This window comes from Phyllopteryx taeniolatus, chromosome 1, assembly GCF_024500385.1.
Source record: "Phyllopteryx taeniolatus isolate TA_2022b chromosome 1, UOR_Ptae_1.2, whole genome shotgun sequence".
In the NCBI taxonomy this organism is placed as follows: Eukaryota; Metazoa; Chordata; class Actinopteri; order Syngnathiformes; family Syngnathidae; genus Phyllopteryx; species Phyllopteryx taeniolatus.
In genome coordinates, this window is record NC_084502.1 from 25018648 (window position 1) to 25034602 (window position 15955).

Consider the following 15955-nt stretch of genomic DNA (forward strand, 5'->3'; position numbering starts at 1 on the left):
CAAACCGGAACTACAGAGTCAATGTAATGCGCGTTTTGCCAAGTGGTCGTCTTACATGTTCATTCCAAGTATTAAACAATATTACACAAGCGCCTGCATGCAAGCGGGGTCACGTAGAGCTGAAGGCACAAGGACGTTTTGTGCTCAAGTATTCTTTTCATGATTTTGTCATCGACCAGCCCAACAGCCACGTCGAGCCGTAAAGGTCAAAATGGCCAAAGAGGGCTCACGCTGGTCGACAGACAGGGGAAGGGCTAAGGCGGACACACACCACATGACTTCCTAACACAAGCAATCTGCTACAGCAACATATCCTCCTTCATCTTTTGCTGTGTCATTTAAAAACGGCCAAGTCTCGAGCTTATACTTTCGTTTATTGTCTCAATAAAACGTGTTACGGTTCCATTGAGGCAATATAATAAGTGGTATGCATAATATGAAGGCAGCAACAACAAAAATGCTCTACTGCAAATCATACGTTATCCTTTTAAGTAAATCCAAACGGCGCCTTTCAAAACGCCTCCTTTGTCTTCCAGCCGTGAGTTTTGTTTAAGACTACAGCGACCTCTGGCGGTCATTTTACGATTCACAGCAGTGGCTCGGCTATGGCTTAAATGTGCAATGCCTGTTTTTGTGCTAACAGAATTTGAATGATAAACTTTGTACAGCAATACATCTGATCCAATGCGATCTGGAATATTAGGTGAAAAGCAGCAGTAATAACAGTAGGTGAATAAAATTAAGTTTCACAACAATACATACAATTGAGCGGCGAATAACATGGTAGTCAGCAAGCCCACCCTTGTTTATACCCTTTTAGTCCTGTTAACGTGACAGAGTGAAAATATAGCAATACAGTATAATACTCATAAAGAAGTTTTATAATAAAAGGTTTGCAAGCATGCATATAAGTAGGTATACTTATATGCATGGTAACAAAACCTTTTGAAACAGAGCTACCTCTTGGGTACTCATTAAAAAGGGCTACCAGTATGAATCAAACACTTATAAAATAACAGATTTGCTCACATTACCTTGAATTATGTTATTAATAATGTCACATGGGGTTTTTGAAGGAAAGCAAAAACGTGGAGGACCCAAGTGCAGGGAAGCAGGGAAGCAAGGCAGGCGTCCAAGAGTCAAAAAAATGACATTTAGTTTCCAAAAAAAAGGCAAACAAAGAACAGTGAAAAAGCAAATTAAAAGTCCCACAACAGATAACCAAAGTAACAAAGAAACACTTGAATAAACCTAAAACAAAACATGACTGGTGACCAAGATATGGCACAGACGGAAATGAAGACACCTGACAACAATGAACCAACAAGAACCAAAATAAAAACAGATTGACGAGGCAACGAGGAACACCTGAACAAGACGAGTGGCTGGAGGGAGCTGATTGGTTGAGAAGCTAGGTTGATGAGAACAGGTGGACAATAACTAAATGAGCAGAGAAGACATTAAAAACATTGAACACAAGAAAACATGAAACAAAACCAAACAAACCAAAACTTAGACCCAGTACCCACAAAAAGGAACGGAACCCAAGCGTTCCCCAAAAGTTACCAAAAAAAAAAAAAAAAAGCCACCAACACAGGGTGGGCGGAAGGGGACCTGGAGGAGGGTCAGTCTGGAGGCCGTCCAGGCCACCCGAGGTGAGGTGCTTGGCTGGGCAGTTCAGGAGGTAATCCAGGACGCCAAGCACCGGGGTCTTCACAGGGCCATTCAGGCGGACGGCCATGATGCCAAACCCAACAGCAATGAAGGGTCCAGACAACAGGGATGGGTGGCGGCCGCTGGCCGAGCCCCGGGAACAGGAGCCTGGTGTGGCGGCCGCAGGACGAGCGCCGTAAAGGGCAGCGGGAACGGGAGCCTGGCGCAGCAGCCGGGGAGCAGGAATGGGAGCCTGGCGCAGCAGCTGGGGAGCAGGAACGGGAGCCTTGCGCAGCTGCCAGGGAGCAGGAATGGGATCTACAGTTGCTTCCTCAGCCTGCCGCCATTGAGGTTTGGGAGCAGAGGAAACGAGAGGGGCAGAGTGCACAGGAACTCTGGAAGGTGAACTAGGAAAAACAGGCGGTACGGAACGAGGTGGCTTGGGGGCAGGTTTGGATGGACGAGACTTAATTGGAGGTGTGGAACAAGGTATGGGAACTGGTGAAAAATTAAGTGACTTGGGAACACGGGGGTGGGGGGGGGGGGAACCAGGACGACGAAATATGACGTTTACTTGGGCATCTCAGTTGGCCACCATGCGGTGGTCCTGGATAAATGGCCAAACGGGTGCCCAAGTAAAGGTCAGAGGGAAAGGACTCAGGCTTGAACTCACAGGAGTTGGAAAAGGGGAGACATGACAAAAACTGACTGGGGCGGGAAAAACTAGGGAAGGAACGGTTAAAATCAAAATTCGTGTCAGAGTCGTAATAAGACAGGAGGTTAATTAAATCGGGGCCATCTTCACAGTCGGGGGGGGGGGGGGGGGGGGGAGGTTGAATCCAACAAAAATGTGGAGGTAAAATGGTAGGGCATGGTGAATAACTAGGAAAAGTGGGGGACACGGGTGAAAAGGACAGAGAAGACGCAATGATAGGGTTTACTGGAGGAGGGTAGGTATGGTTGGCAGGCTGAAGGCACTGGGAGGCAGACTGGTAGCGTGCAGGAAAAAGCAAATTAAACAAAGTCCCACAAGAGATAACCAAAGTAACAAAGAAATGATTGAATAAACCTAAAACTGGAAATAAAACATGACTGGTGACTAAGATGTGGCACAGACAGAGACAAAGACACCTGACAACGACAATGAACTGACAAGAAGTGAAGGAAACCAGGGAACAAAATACAAACAGATTGACGAGGCAACGAGGAACACCTGGACAAGACACGAGTAGCTGGAGGGAGCTGATTGGTTGACACAAGGTAGAAGGTTGATGAGAACAGGTGGACACAATAACTAAATGAGCACACAAGACATGAAAAACATGGAACACAGGAAAACATAAAACAAAACCAAACACAACCCAAACCAAAACTTAGACCATGACAGATATTTCCCAAGGTGAAGATTCTAATCATAAGGACTTCTCACAATAATTAACAATGATTTAACAAGGTAGGAAACCTTATACAGGATATCAATATGCAGCACTTTATTTCTAGAAATTATGAAAATTTTAAAATGATCACTTTTACAAATTTCCAAGGAATTAAGTTACAATGTCCCACCATTGGTAAGCTACTTTTAGAACAGGCCTGTGAGCTATACTGACTTGACCCTTGGGGGCTACCCGGTGCCTGCGGGCACCATGTTTGCGACCCCAGAAAAGTATGCAAATGAAGAAAGAAAGCAAGATAAGCAGGTGTGAGGGGGAAGGAGGTGAAGAAAATGGCAGAAAAGCGGGTTTTAGGAACAGAAGAAAGGATGTAATGATGCATGAAGGAACAAAGGCAGAAAAGTAAGTTTAAGTAAAGAAAGAAGGATGTAAGGATGCATGAATAAAAAGGTCTGAGGAAATGAAGGAAGGAGGTCATGAAGGAAAATATGCCAGGAAAAAAGAAGGAAGACGGGAAAGAGGTCTGCTAAGGACGGTAGGTGTAAGAACAAAGTAAGGAAGGCAGAAAGTTGGTTTCAGCAAAGATGAAAGTTCGGACGCATGCATAAAAAGCAACAGGGAATAAAGGAAAGAAGGAAAAGGTCAGGAAGGAAAAGATATATGTACCTACATTTGGGTCAACCTATATATATTTATATATATATATATATATGTCGGGCACGGTTCTGTCTGGTTAGCACACCTGGTTAACAGTTCAGAGATCGGTTCAAATCTGGACTCTGGACTTCTTGTGTGGAGTTTGCATGTTCTGTGGGTTTTTCTCTGGGTACTGTAGTTTCCTCCCACATTCCTAAAACATGGATGGTAGATTAATTGAAGACTATAAATAGCTCTTAGTTGCGAATGTGAGTATGAATGGTTATTTGTCTACTTGAGCAAGGGGGGTAAGGCAGCCAAACTCATGCAGTGCTATAGTCCCAAGCCTCGATAAATAGAAAAGGTTGGTGGGTTGGAATCAGGAAAGGCATCCATTCAAAAATCCAACACCAAAACTTAATTCAAAAGACCAACCTAGAATAGCAAAAAGCTGGAAGAAGAAAATAATTTAGATATAACGTAGTTATTATACGTGTTTTGTATGATACGGAACAGTTTCAGGTGACTTGAGGTAGAATAAACACCAGAATTACTTTGCATCACCACGCTATGAAATAGTCAAGGATAAACAGATGCAGCAGTGAAAGCACACAAGATTTGAGCCTGAGACAAAGTGAAAAAAGCCTTCAAACTTTCAGGGTTATTGACAAGAACACTATTTGAAAGGGTTTCTAGATGGCTGTAGTACAACCCCAATTCCAATGAAGATGGGACGTTGTGTTAAACATGCAAATCATGTTCAACCTATATTTAATTGAATACATGACAAAGGCAAGATATTTAATTAAATTAAAATTAATTAATTTAATGAACTGATCAACTTTATTTTCTAAAAACAATAATCATTAACTTAGAATTTTATGGGTGCTACACGTCCCCAAAAAGTTGGTACAGGGTCAGGTTTACCACTGTGTTACCTTTTAACAACATTCAATAAACGTTTGGGAACTGAGGACACTAATTGTTGAAGCCTTGTAGGTGAAATTCTTTCCCATTCTTGCTTGATGTACAGCTTCAGCTGTTCAACAGTCCGGGCTCTCCGTTGTCGTATTTTACGCTTTATAATGTGCCACACATTTTCAATGGGAGACAGGTCTGGACTGCAGGCAGGCCAGTCTAGCACTCGCACTCTTTTACTACGAAGCCACGCTGTTTTAACACGTGCAGAATGTGGTTTAGCATTGTCTTGCTGAAATAAGCAGGGGCGTCCATGAAAAAGACTTTGCTTGGATGGCAGCATATGTTTCTCCAAAACCTGTATGTACCGTTCAGCATTAATGGTGCCTTCACAGATGTGTAAGTTACCCATGCCATTGGCACTAACACAGCCCTATACCATCACAGCTGCTGGCTTTTGAACTTTGCGTCAATAACAGTCCTGATGGTTTTTTTCCTCTTTGGCCCGGAGGACACGACGTCCACAATTTCCAAAAACAATTTGAAATGTGGACTCCGCGGACCACAGAATACTTTGCCACTTTTCATCAGTCCATCTTAGATGAGCTCGGGATCAGAGAAGCCAGCGGCATTTCTGGGTGTTGTTGATAAATGGCTTTTGCTTTGCATGGTAGAGTTTCAAGTTGCACTTACGGATGTAGCGCCGAATTGTGTTTACTGACATTGGTTTTCTGAAGTGTTCCTGAGCCCATGTGGTGATATCCTTTATACATTGATGTCGGTTTTTGATGCAGTGCCGCCTGAGGGATGGAAGTTCACACCTCAATGTTGGTTTTCGGCTCAATATTGGTTTTTGGCCTTGCCGCTTACATGCAGTGATTTCTCCAGATTCTCTGAACCTTTTGATGATATTATGGACCCTAGATGATGAAATCCCTAAATTCCTTGCAATTGTACGTTGAGGAATATTGTCCTTAAACTGTTCGACTATTTTCTCACGCACATGTTCACAAAGAGGTGAACCTCGCCCCTTCTTTGCCTGTGAATGACTGAGCAATTCAGGGAAGCTCCTTTTATACCCAATCATGGCACCCACCTGTTCCCAATTAGCCTGTTCACCTGTGGGATGTTCCAAACAGGTGTTTGATGAGCATTCCTCAACTTTCTCAGTCTTTTTTGCCACCTGTCCCAGCTTTTTTGCAACGTGTTGCAGCCATAAAATTCCAAGTTAATGATTATTTGCTAAAAACAATAAAGTTTATCAATTTGAATATTAAATATCTTGTCTTTGTAGTGTATTCAATTAAATATAGGTTGACCAAGATTTGCAAATCATTGTATTCTGTTTATATTTATGTTTAACACAAGATCCCAACTTCATTGGAATTGGGGTTGTAGTATAGATACATGGACAAAATTGTTGATACCCTTCATTAACGAAAGAAAACCCCAAAATGGTCACTGAAACAACCTGAAAGTGACAAAAGTAATAATGAAGAACCACTGAAAAATGTACCTCCTATTAAATATGAAGGAGGCTCGATTATGTCCTGGGGTTGTGTTTCTCCATCCGGCACAGGGTATCTTGAATCTGTGCAGACCAGGTTACAAATCTCAACACTATCTAGGCGTTTTGGAGTGAAAGGCTCTGTCTAGTGTCAGAAAGTTAGGTCTCAGCTGCAGGTCATGAGTCCTAAAAAGGAAAAAGACACAAAACACACAGCTAAAAACACTCAAGAATGGCTAAGAACAAAATGTTGCACTTTTGTCAAGAGCCCTGATCACATCTGAGGCAGGAGCTTCAACATGCAGTCTGGAGAAGACACCTTTCAAAGCAAACCCAGACAGCTGGAGTAGTTTGCTCACAAAGAGGACTTTGCATTTATTAAAACTTTTGGCAATTTCTAATTATTTTAGTGACCGTTGTGTGTGTGTGTGTGTGTTTTTTTTCCAGCAGTACCCAAAATTTTGTCCATGTGTGTGCAGCCTGTGTCAGACAATCACCTCTCCAGCATGTTATACTTCCAGTGACAAACGTTCTCAGCAATTCCATGCACAACCACTGCATAATTGTGAGAATCACTTGTCCAGGAGGTACTCAACATAAAATGGCTGTAAATAGATCATTTCATGCCCTGTGATTGGCTGCCAACTAATCCAGTGTGTATACCACCTCTTGCCCAAAAGTTAGCAGGGATTGGCACCAGCTCAACCTACTGGCATTCGCCAAAGAAAATTAATGGATTGATGGATAGATCATTACAAATAGCAGATTAATTGTTAGATAAAATTAGATTAAAAACAGACAGAAAAGACAGATGCACAGAAGAATCAAAGACAAAAATAGCATGCCAACTTAATACACAAACTACACGATCATCATCATCAAAGAGGTGTGAATCATTAGTGTGAATATCAGGGACTAGTTTCTTTGATGTGCAATCATCTTTTGTATGGCGGTGTACGAATTCATCCAGTCCGTGCTTCGGCTGGTGTTGCAAGTAGTTCCGGTGAATTCGTGGCGGAGTAAAGTCAGGAGAGCGGGTCTTCTCGGGTCTTACCAGCCTACTCGAGTCAGAAGCCGACAGCGGGCCGAGCCGTCCGGCATGACAGTCGAATGACCGCAGCAGCGGCCAGTGACACGCCTGCCGAGCACCGAGCATGCAGCCCCGGCGGTGACAGCGAGCAGACGCCAACCGGGAGCTTTTGCCGTCGAGTCACGTTGAGAAGTGCAGTACAACCACAGTCTGGAGCTCCCGAACCGGCGTGTAAAAATTAAAACCCGGTTCGTGGTAGACTTATCGCGGTGAGTAGTCGGCGTTGCCAATTTGAAGTGTTAGCTGACAAGTCATGATCATTTTCGAGTTCAGCGTATCGCGAATATGGCGAGGTTTTAGCAAATGACATGTCTGCATACATGCGTGCATGCAAATCATTGTATCATTCTTTCAATCAAATCTATGCCCGATAAAGTCAACTTCTAAAAGCTTACAGTAGTGACCTTGCAGCATTCCGACTGTGTGGCTGACGCCCCTGCAGCTCTTCTTAAAACAATTGTCCATGTGGCGAATTGAAGCGCACATTTTCGACAGTTTCGACTGTCTATGTGCATGTGAACACAGTCCGCACAGTGATGTGTGCTCAGAGGCAAATGGTCCTTTTCTTCATGACATCAAGCACATTTAGACCTTTGGAAATGCATCAGAGGAAAAGTTACAACAGAAAGCTGAATATGTCTCTATCACTCGACAGGATTCCGCACTGTACATTTGAATATGCAAATCCGGGTTTACGCAATACTTTTACCATACCATTGCTGCTGAACATTGTAAATAAATAATTTAAAAAAGTCCTGAGTTTCAAGCAATGGCAGCAGGTGGTTGCTATTCATTTTACCCTCGTGAGTGTGTTTTAAGTGTGGTCAGGAATACACCCACTTGGCCAAGAATGCTAGAGGTCCTTTGTATCTTTTGGCAGGTGTAGCACGCGGAATGCCTTGATAGTTACGTACATTTCTGGGGGAATATGACTACTGAGTGCTTATGGCTACTTTTAATAGCATAGTAATGACTTGTATTGGTGTAGAAACATGTTAAATGCAGTTGAAAAAGGCATGCAATAACATGTTAATGACTGCATAGTACTCATGAAGAGGTAATGTGATGTCTAATGATATACCCGTGATACAGTGTGGTAGTGACTATTGTGTACTAGTGCACTAGCATGCTAATGTGTTAGCAGTGAGTACTCGTGCAATAGCATGAGTACCTGTGTAGTAATCCAAACTGAATACTTATGATTGTAATGATCACTCGTGCACTAGTGTGTAACTAACAGCTCCTGAGCACTTGTGCAGTACCGTAGTAATGACCACTTACAGTTTGTCTATAATGTGTTAATGACTACCGAATACCTGTGCAGGAGTGTGTAATAACTGCTACATATTTGTATAATAACACATGATGACTACTTAGTACTTGCTTACTAATGTGTAAATGACTACTGAGTACTTGTACAGTAATGTAGTGACAACCACTAAGTAATCGTCTGTGTAATAACTCCTGAATACTTACTTAGTAACTACTACTTAATACTCCCCTAATAATCTGTTTTAACTCCTGAGCACTTGTGCAGTAACGTAGTAAAGACTACTTAGTACTCTTCTAATTATGTGTAATAACGTCCGAGTACCCTGGCTAACAGGAATGTAGAAATTGGTGAAGTATTGTTGAAGTGATACATTTTGACTGAAAGACTAAAATCCTTGTATGTTGGGGACGAGTTATGTTTAGCCAGGGTTGTTAGTGGAAGTCAGGTAGTTTTTGAAATCAAATACTGTTTTCTATAAGCCATTTATACTTAGGGGTAATGCTGTAATCTAATGTTGATGAGTTAGCAGTTATATGAAGGTGTTTTGGATCATAATTTGTGGTATATTTACAGTTTAAATTATAAACTCATTCACTGCCGTGGACGGTTATATTCATCAAGTGGAATTCAATTGGTAGGTGTGTAAGAGGGTTTTGCCTGGCTTTTCTGTGAAATTCAGGTTTGTAAACCACTGCAATGACTAACAGATCCCTATAAATGGTTGCGATGCACTGCTTTAGATTTGACATAAACACCACTTTTAAGCAGAAGATAAAGATTAGGTGGTGAAACTCGGCTTGTCACGTTGATCATGAGAGACAAAAATGCCAACACAATGGAGGTTGGAACAGTTCAGGCACTTTAGAATCAAATAGAGAAAGTAGAAAGTGTGCGTCACAATTGTGAGAAAAGATCACGTAGTACATGGAGTGATTGACGAATGCCATGTAGAAAAGCCAATGATGTTCAACTTGAGCCAGAGTCAGCGTCGTTCACAATGCGTTTCTTAGTTGTAGATCTGCAAATAAATTATTTGCCACTCAAGCCCTTTGTCTGTTTTGTTTTGTTTGAGTTGGTACAAAAGCAAAAAAATAGTCGCGTCGAAGTCACAATTGTTTTCTTGACTTTTTGGTCAGAAACCGGTGTTTTTGGTGAAACCGACTCATGTTTTGCTGATTACTAAAGAATGTTAAAAAGCTAGAAACAAACTTTCTTCTGGTAGAAGAAGAATGTCTGCTTTCTTTTTACATTCACAAATGTGAAACTTAAAATACAAATATGTTAAAAGAATCATATTGCTTTGTAGAATTTACGGATACGTATAAACTAGGGCCTGACTGGTATGGATTTTTATAGGCCAATGCCAATTCCGATCAATCAACCATTCACACGCACATTCACACCTACGGGCAATTTAGAGTCTTCAATCAACCTACCACGCATGTTTTTGGGATGTGGGAGGAAACCAGAGTACCCGGAAAAAACCCGCACAGGCACGGGGAGAACATGGAAACTCCATACAGGCGGGGCCGGGATTTGAACCCCGGTCCCCAGAACTGTGAGGCATATGTCCTAACCAGTCGCCCACCGTGCCGCCCCATTTGTTCATAAAATACATGTTTTGTATTGAACACACAATAAAATAAATAAAAAATTGTATAAACTAAAACAAAATACAAATATCCAGTGGCCATAAAAAAAAAATCCAGTGAAGCCACGCAGTTCCCAGAATGCATTGTGCAAGCCACACAGTTCCCAGAATGTATTGTGCCATGCAAAGTTGAATTATTGCATTAATCCACCCATCCATTTTCTCAAAAGCTCATCCTCACAAGGGTCGTGGGCGTGCTGGAGCCTATCCCAGATATCATCGGGCAGGAGGCGGGGTACACCCTGAACCGGTTGCCAGCCAATCGCAGGGCACATAGAAACAAACAACCATTCGCACTCACATTCACACCTACGGGCAATTTTGAGTCTCCAATGCATGCATGTTTTTGGGATGTGGGAGGAAACCGGAGTGCCCGGAGAAAACCCACGCAGGCACGGGGAGAACATGCAAACTCCACACAGGCGGGCGTTGTCGGCGTGTTACCGTAATGCTTAGTGTGAACAATTGTTGTGCGGGCTAGCTTAACTTAAACTTTTCGACTGCAGGCTGGCCTGACCGCAGTCATTGTTCATACAGTGTATTTAATGCCACTTTGGAGAAATAATTGCACGTGGGGATCACATGTTCCTTTTCCAGTGTTTTGCCGTTTTTCTGCCGTTTTTTCAGATGGCTGAATAGATTACCGTATTTTCACGACCATAAGGCACACCGTATTAAAAGGCGCAGGCATGGTAAAACATACGCTAGCTTAAAACATATGGTAGCATGCATGCACGCTAAAACATACACTAGCATGCATGTTTTTAAAAAGGCATCAATCATGCCGGGTTCCCTCTCGTCATTGTCGGAGTCAGTCTCGTTGCCGGGGGGCTGTTCAGCAATGATGCCGGCGTTTTCCTGCTTCCTCCATTTGCGAACCATGGATTTGTTGATCTTGAATTCTCTCGCGGCTGCTCGATTCCCATGTTCCTCCGCGTAACTGATAGCTTTCAGTTTAAACTGTGCTTCGTAAGCGTGTCTCTTTGTAGGCGCCATTTTCGGGGGTCCTTAGCCAAACCGATGTTGTTTTGCACAATGCACATACCGGCGCTATATACCTACTGGGGGCGTGCCTTTCGCGTCCTCTTTCACGCGCACCATTTCGCCTTTAACGTCCGCATGCTGTCCTCAGTCACGTCCGCCTTTCCTCTATATAAGCAGCGTGTCGGCAGGAAATGCTCCCAGTCAGTCAAGCGCAGCGCTCATCAAAGTCACACAACAACATTTACAGATTTTGGAACTCGGTGCACACATAAGGCGCGCCACATTATAAGGCGCCCTGTCCATTTTGGAGACAATTTAAGACTTATAAGTGCGCCTTATGGTCGTGAAAATACGGTAGTTGTGTTACCTACCTTTCAGGGCATACAACTCTGCTGCACTCTGCTTCTTGTTTAAAGTCTCTTGGGTTGAATCAAAACATGTCCAGAAAATGGATGTCGATCCCTTTCGGAGGCTCGAGCTCAATCTTTGCTATACTTGCTTTTCTAGGCATGATTAAATCTCGTAATTCCACCGAGAGTGACTGAGAGGCTACCGCTGTAGAGAGTGCTGTTTAGGGAGTTCAATGAAGTGTTCGCCCCCTGGTGGCTGGCTGACTAAATTGAGAAAGTGCTTCATATGGCGCAGACCTCGCATTTTAAAGGTAAAAAAAACAAAACAAAATCACAGACGTCCAGGCTCATTTAATCGTGGCAGCTTAATCGCGATCATGATACAAATTAATTGTGCAGCCCTACTGTGACTTCAGGATGTGTGTGATATCATGAGCTCCTGGTCAATTCTGCTGTACAATTTGTAAAGCCCAACAAGACAGTGACTGCAAAATGAAAACTCAGGAAATCTCAAGTAACAATATCTTTGCACAATTCTAGCTGAGTTTTACTCATTAGGAACATTGATGCTATCATTGTTTTACTTATAATTTCCTGTATTGTAATTAGTTGGAATGCCATTATCTTTGTATAATGTTGTAATGGGTTACTGCAATTAAAGAAACAAAATCAGCAGAACTCTGCCTAATTCTTGCTAATTTGAAATAATTAGTTTAATTAGGGCGGCACGGTGGCCGAGTGGTTAGAGCGTCAGCCTCACAGTTCTGAGGTGCGGGGTTCAATCCCCGTCGCCGCCTGTGTGGAGTTTGCATGTTCTCCCCGTGCCTGCGTGGGTTTTCTCCGGGCACTCCGGTTTCCTCCCACATCCCAAAAACATGCATTAATTGGAGACTCTAAATTGCCCGTAGGCATGACTGTGAGTGTGAATGGTTGTTTGTTTCTATGTGCCCTGCGATTGGCTGGCAACCAGTTCAGGGTGTACCCCGCCTCCTGCCCGATGACAGCTGGGATAGGCTCCAGCACGCCCGCGACCCTAGTGAGGAGAAGCGGCTCAGAAAATGGATGGATGGATGGATAGTTTAATTAGCAGCATGTTCATGTTAATGCAGCAGAAAAGGGCTGTTTAATTTGCCACTTAAAACTGTTATTTTTGTAAACTGACATTTTCATACTTTAAAACATACAGGGTATTCTAGAAAGATGTTTACATTTTTACAATATGTTTTTTACAAACAAATTCTGGAAACCCAGCTGCTAGACTTGTATTTTTTACAGACATACTATTCCGGCAACCCAGCTGCCAGAGTGTGCACAATAGTCACATCGCAGGGTCATGCAATGTTGGTGAAATGATATGCAGGCAATCAGCTGTAAGTAACTATAGGGTGAGTGGGGAGGTGGGGGGCAGGGGGGGAGCGATGGCATTTGTGAAGTGACAAACTTAGATGTACAAAACTCCAATTTAGAAATACTAATGCATTAAATGCATTTTATACATATTAAAACATATGTATAAAATAACATTGATTAAAAATATATATATTTTTAGCAATGTGGTAATGACTATACGTACTACAGTATAACTTGGCATGGAAAGAAATGATTTTAACTGGAACTCGAATAACCTGCTTAATACTACATTTATACAGGTAGACACCATACAAATGACTCCGTATACTTTTATGCTCTACTGAGCATAGTTTATTTTCTACTTAAGCTATTATAAACTAACTGTCCAAACACTGCAGAGAGGGAAAAAGTAAAATATGTGCTGGTTTTCACGACACAAGTAAGTTATCCTGTATTTTTTTCACATCAAAATATATATCGCAGAATAAAAACAAAATAAAAAAATCACAATGTCATATTTTTCCAAAATCGTGCAGTCCTAGCTTAGTACTTGTATTGTCACACAACACAATATTCTGTTGGTCTTGAAAGATCAGTCAAAAATGCTCTGAAACGGTTGGCAATATAGGGAACTCTGCCTTTAGAATGGCTGGCAGTGAATGAGGTAATATAGGCAATTAGAAACATTTTTGGGGGGCGTCAATTACAAAAAAATTTCCGCTATCGGCAGCAGAGTTCGGTTCCTATCCCCTGCAAATAGCAGAGATTTACAGTTTGCTTTTTTCAGTGGTGCGTTCGGTTCACATTTATATGCTGTTCATGATTGTTATGTTGCCCAACCCACAAATATGTTGACGTAATCTATGTGGTTACAAAAAGGGGTCTATAACCTCACTGTAGACAATGACAAACACTGTAAAGAGTCATTGCTGTTAATCTTGTTGAATTATGGAGATTGCGCTAACGCGTCAGACTTTCATATCTGGAAAGAAAAAACACAGACACAGTGAGGTATATGTGCGCATGTGTATATTTGTGTGTGGAAGCGTTGAGAGTGTGCTGCACTCCTGGTTTGGATGCGTCGCTATTCCTATCAAGATGAGAGCTGTCTGAACAGATCTCTCTCATCATTATTTGCTCTGAGATTTACTTGCGCTCGTAAATGGTGTTGATTGAGGGTAATTTGGCTTTTTAATTGCTGAACAGCTGCCGCAGTCTCTGCTGATTGCCATTGTAGACTTTCACAGTAGATCACTCTTAGACCCCCTAAATGCCTCATTAAAACATTATGCGGAATTGCGTGAAAAGAAGGAACCCTCATAATGTTTTACTGATTTGTGTTTTATCATCAGAAAGGTTGTTGTAATTATCATCAATGTCAGTAAATGCACTGTGGTAATGACTTTTTAAAAGTTGAATTAAGGGCTATTCGTGGATACGCTACATGCGTCTCGTTTTCTTTGCTAAAGATGAACTTGGCATGAAACTCTAAATTTTTCGGGGCTGTTAAGATATTATTTTGTCTCTTTACTTATTCATTATGACTCATACATTCATTTTAGGTGACTTTGCTTTTAAGGAAATGGATACATGTTTGAGTTAAGTCAAAAAACTGTCCATAAAGAGACTATCCTGAGCAAACATGTATTTGATCTGTTTATTTTACAACTTTGTTTTAGATTGTGCGTTGGTAGTTGTTTGCTGATGTAGGGATGAGATTGAAAAATGTTATCTTTAGATATTAGTTCATGCATTTTACCACAGTATAAGTACAATTTTGTGCGTCTTTCTATGGTATCTTGAAGCTTCTGCTTGGTGTGTAACATTTCCTAATTAAAAGCCCAAAATAGATGCGTTTGATGTGGGTAGCTGCCTTTACCACAGCGCTGACCCACATATCGTATCGCATGTATGTTGTCCGCTATCCTGTATGATCTCTTTTAAATACATTTTCATACTGCTACCATTTTCCTGAACGTGTGTATCACCTATTAGTAAGAAATCTGTCAACTGGATAAAATATTTAGTAAGAATATCCTTTTAGCATACACCTACACTCTTGGTTAAGTTGTCTGATGCTGTTTTCTACGCTGTCTTTGAACATAACACAACCGGAAAAGTGTCTTGTCGCTTTGCTGTTTCTATAAAGTAGTTAAAGTAGAATTAAATTTAATTTCAATTTAGTGTATTGTTTGCTGACTTCAGTGCAGGCAGCGTGGGTTCAGTTCCCACCCAGTGACGGTGTGAATGTGACAGTGAATGGTTGTCTGTCTCTATATGTGCCCTGCGACTGACTGGTAACCAGTCCAGGGTGTAGTCCCCCTTTCGCCTGAAGTCAGTTGGGATAGGTTACAGTTCCCTGTGACCCGTAGCAGGATAAGGAGTAAAGAAAATGGATGGTTGATTTCTAATATCTAATATCTATTTTCTTTAATCATAAATTGTTAACTCTTTAGCCTGTATTTTGCCTATAAGCTTTTATAGGTCACATTTCAAGCCCATCAAACTCAATAACATTTAAAAATCAACAAACAGTGAAACCTTCAAAGTTGATCCCAGCAAGTTGTATAAATCAGAGTTCAACCATATTTTTGGAAATTAGTACACACGTAGCGACTGGTTAGAGCGTCAGCCTCACAGTTCTGAGGACACGGGTTCAATCCCCGGCCCCGCCTGTGTGGAGTTTGCATGTTCTCCCCGTGCCTGCGTGGGTTTTCTCCGGGCACTCCGGTTTCCTCCCACATCCCAAAAACATGCATTAATTGGAGACTCTAAATTGCCCGTAGGGATGACTGTGAGTGCGAATGGTTGTTTGTTTCTATGTGCCCTGCGATTGGCTGGCAACCAGTTCAGGGTGTACCCCGCCTCCTGCCCGATGACAGCTGGGATAGGCTCCAGCACGCCTGTGTCCCTAGTGAGGAAAAGCGGCTCAGAAAATGGATGGATGGATGGATAGTACACACTTCTCTGTCCTGACTGTTCAGTACAATATTGTATCGCTAAAGTGACATTAAGTTGACATACAGTCGTGCTCACCATTATTGGCACCTATAAAGTTTAAATGTGGAATATTTCCTGAAGAAAAGGAATCAAGTGAAACAAAATGTTTCTACAGAGAAAAAGAAAAGAGCAAATGATAATATTTCATG

At 42.0% G+C, this 15955-nt stretch overlaps 2 protein-coding genes across 7 annotated transcripts in view; one reads left to right on the forward strand and one right to left on the reverse strand.

The window, feature by feature from the left end:
* Positions 1-1354, reverse strand: part of rimkla (ribosomal modification protein rimK-like family member A) — a 67212-nt gene extending 65858 nt beyond the window's left edge. The window contains exon 1 of the mRNA XM_061783072.1: positions 1035-1354. The gene's annotated coding sequence lies outside the window, so the exon portion shown is untranslated. The remainder of the gene's footprint in view (positions 1-1034) is intronic.
* A 5768-nt stretch (positions 1355-7122) lies between these two features.
* LOC133482737 (forkhead box protein J3-like) overlaps positions 7123-15955 on the forward strand; it is a 105243-nt gene continuing 96410 nt past the window's right edge. For all 6 annotated transcript variants that reach the window (XM_061783186.1, XM_061783209.1, XM_061783199.1 and 3 more), the window contains exon 1: positions 7123-7407. The gene's annotated coding sequence lies outside the window, so the exon portion shown is untranslated. The remainder of the gene's footprint in view (positions 7408-15955) is intronic.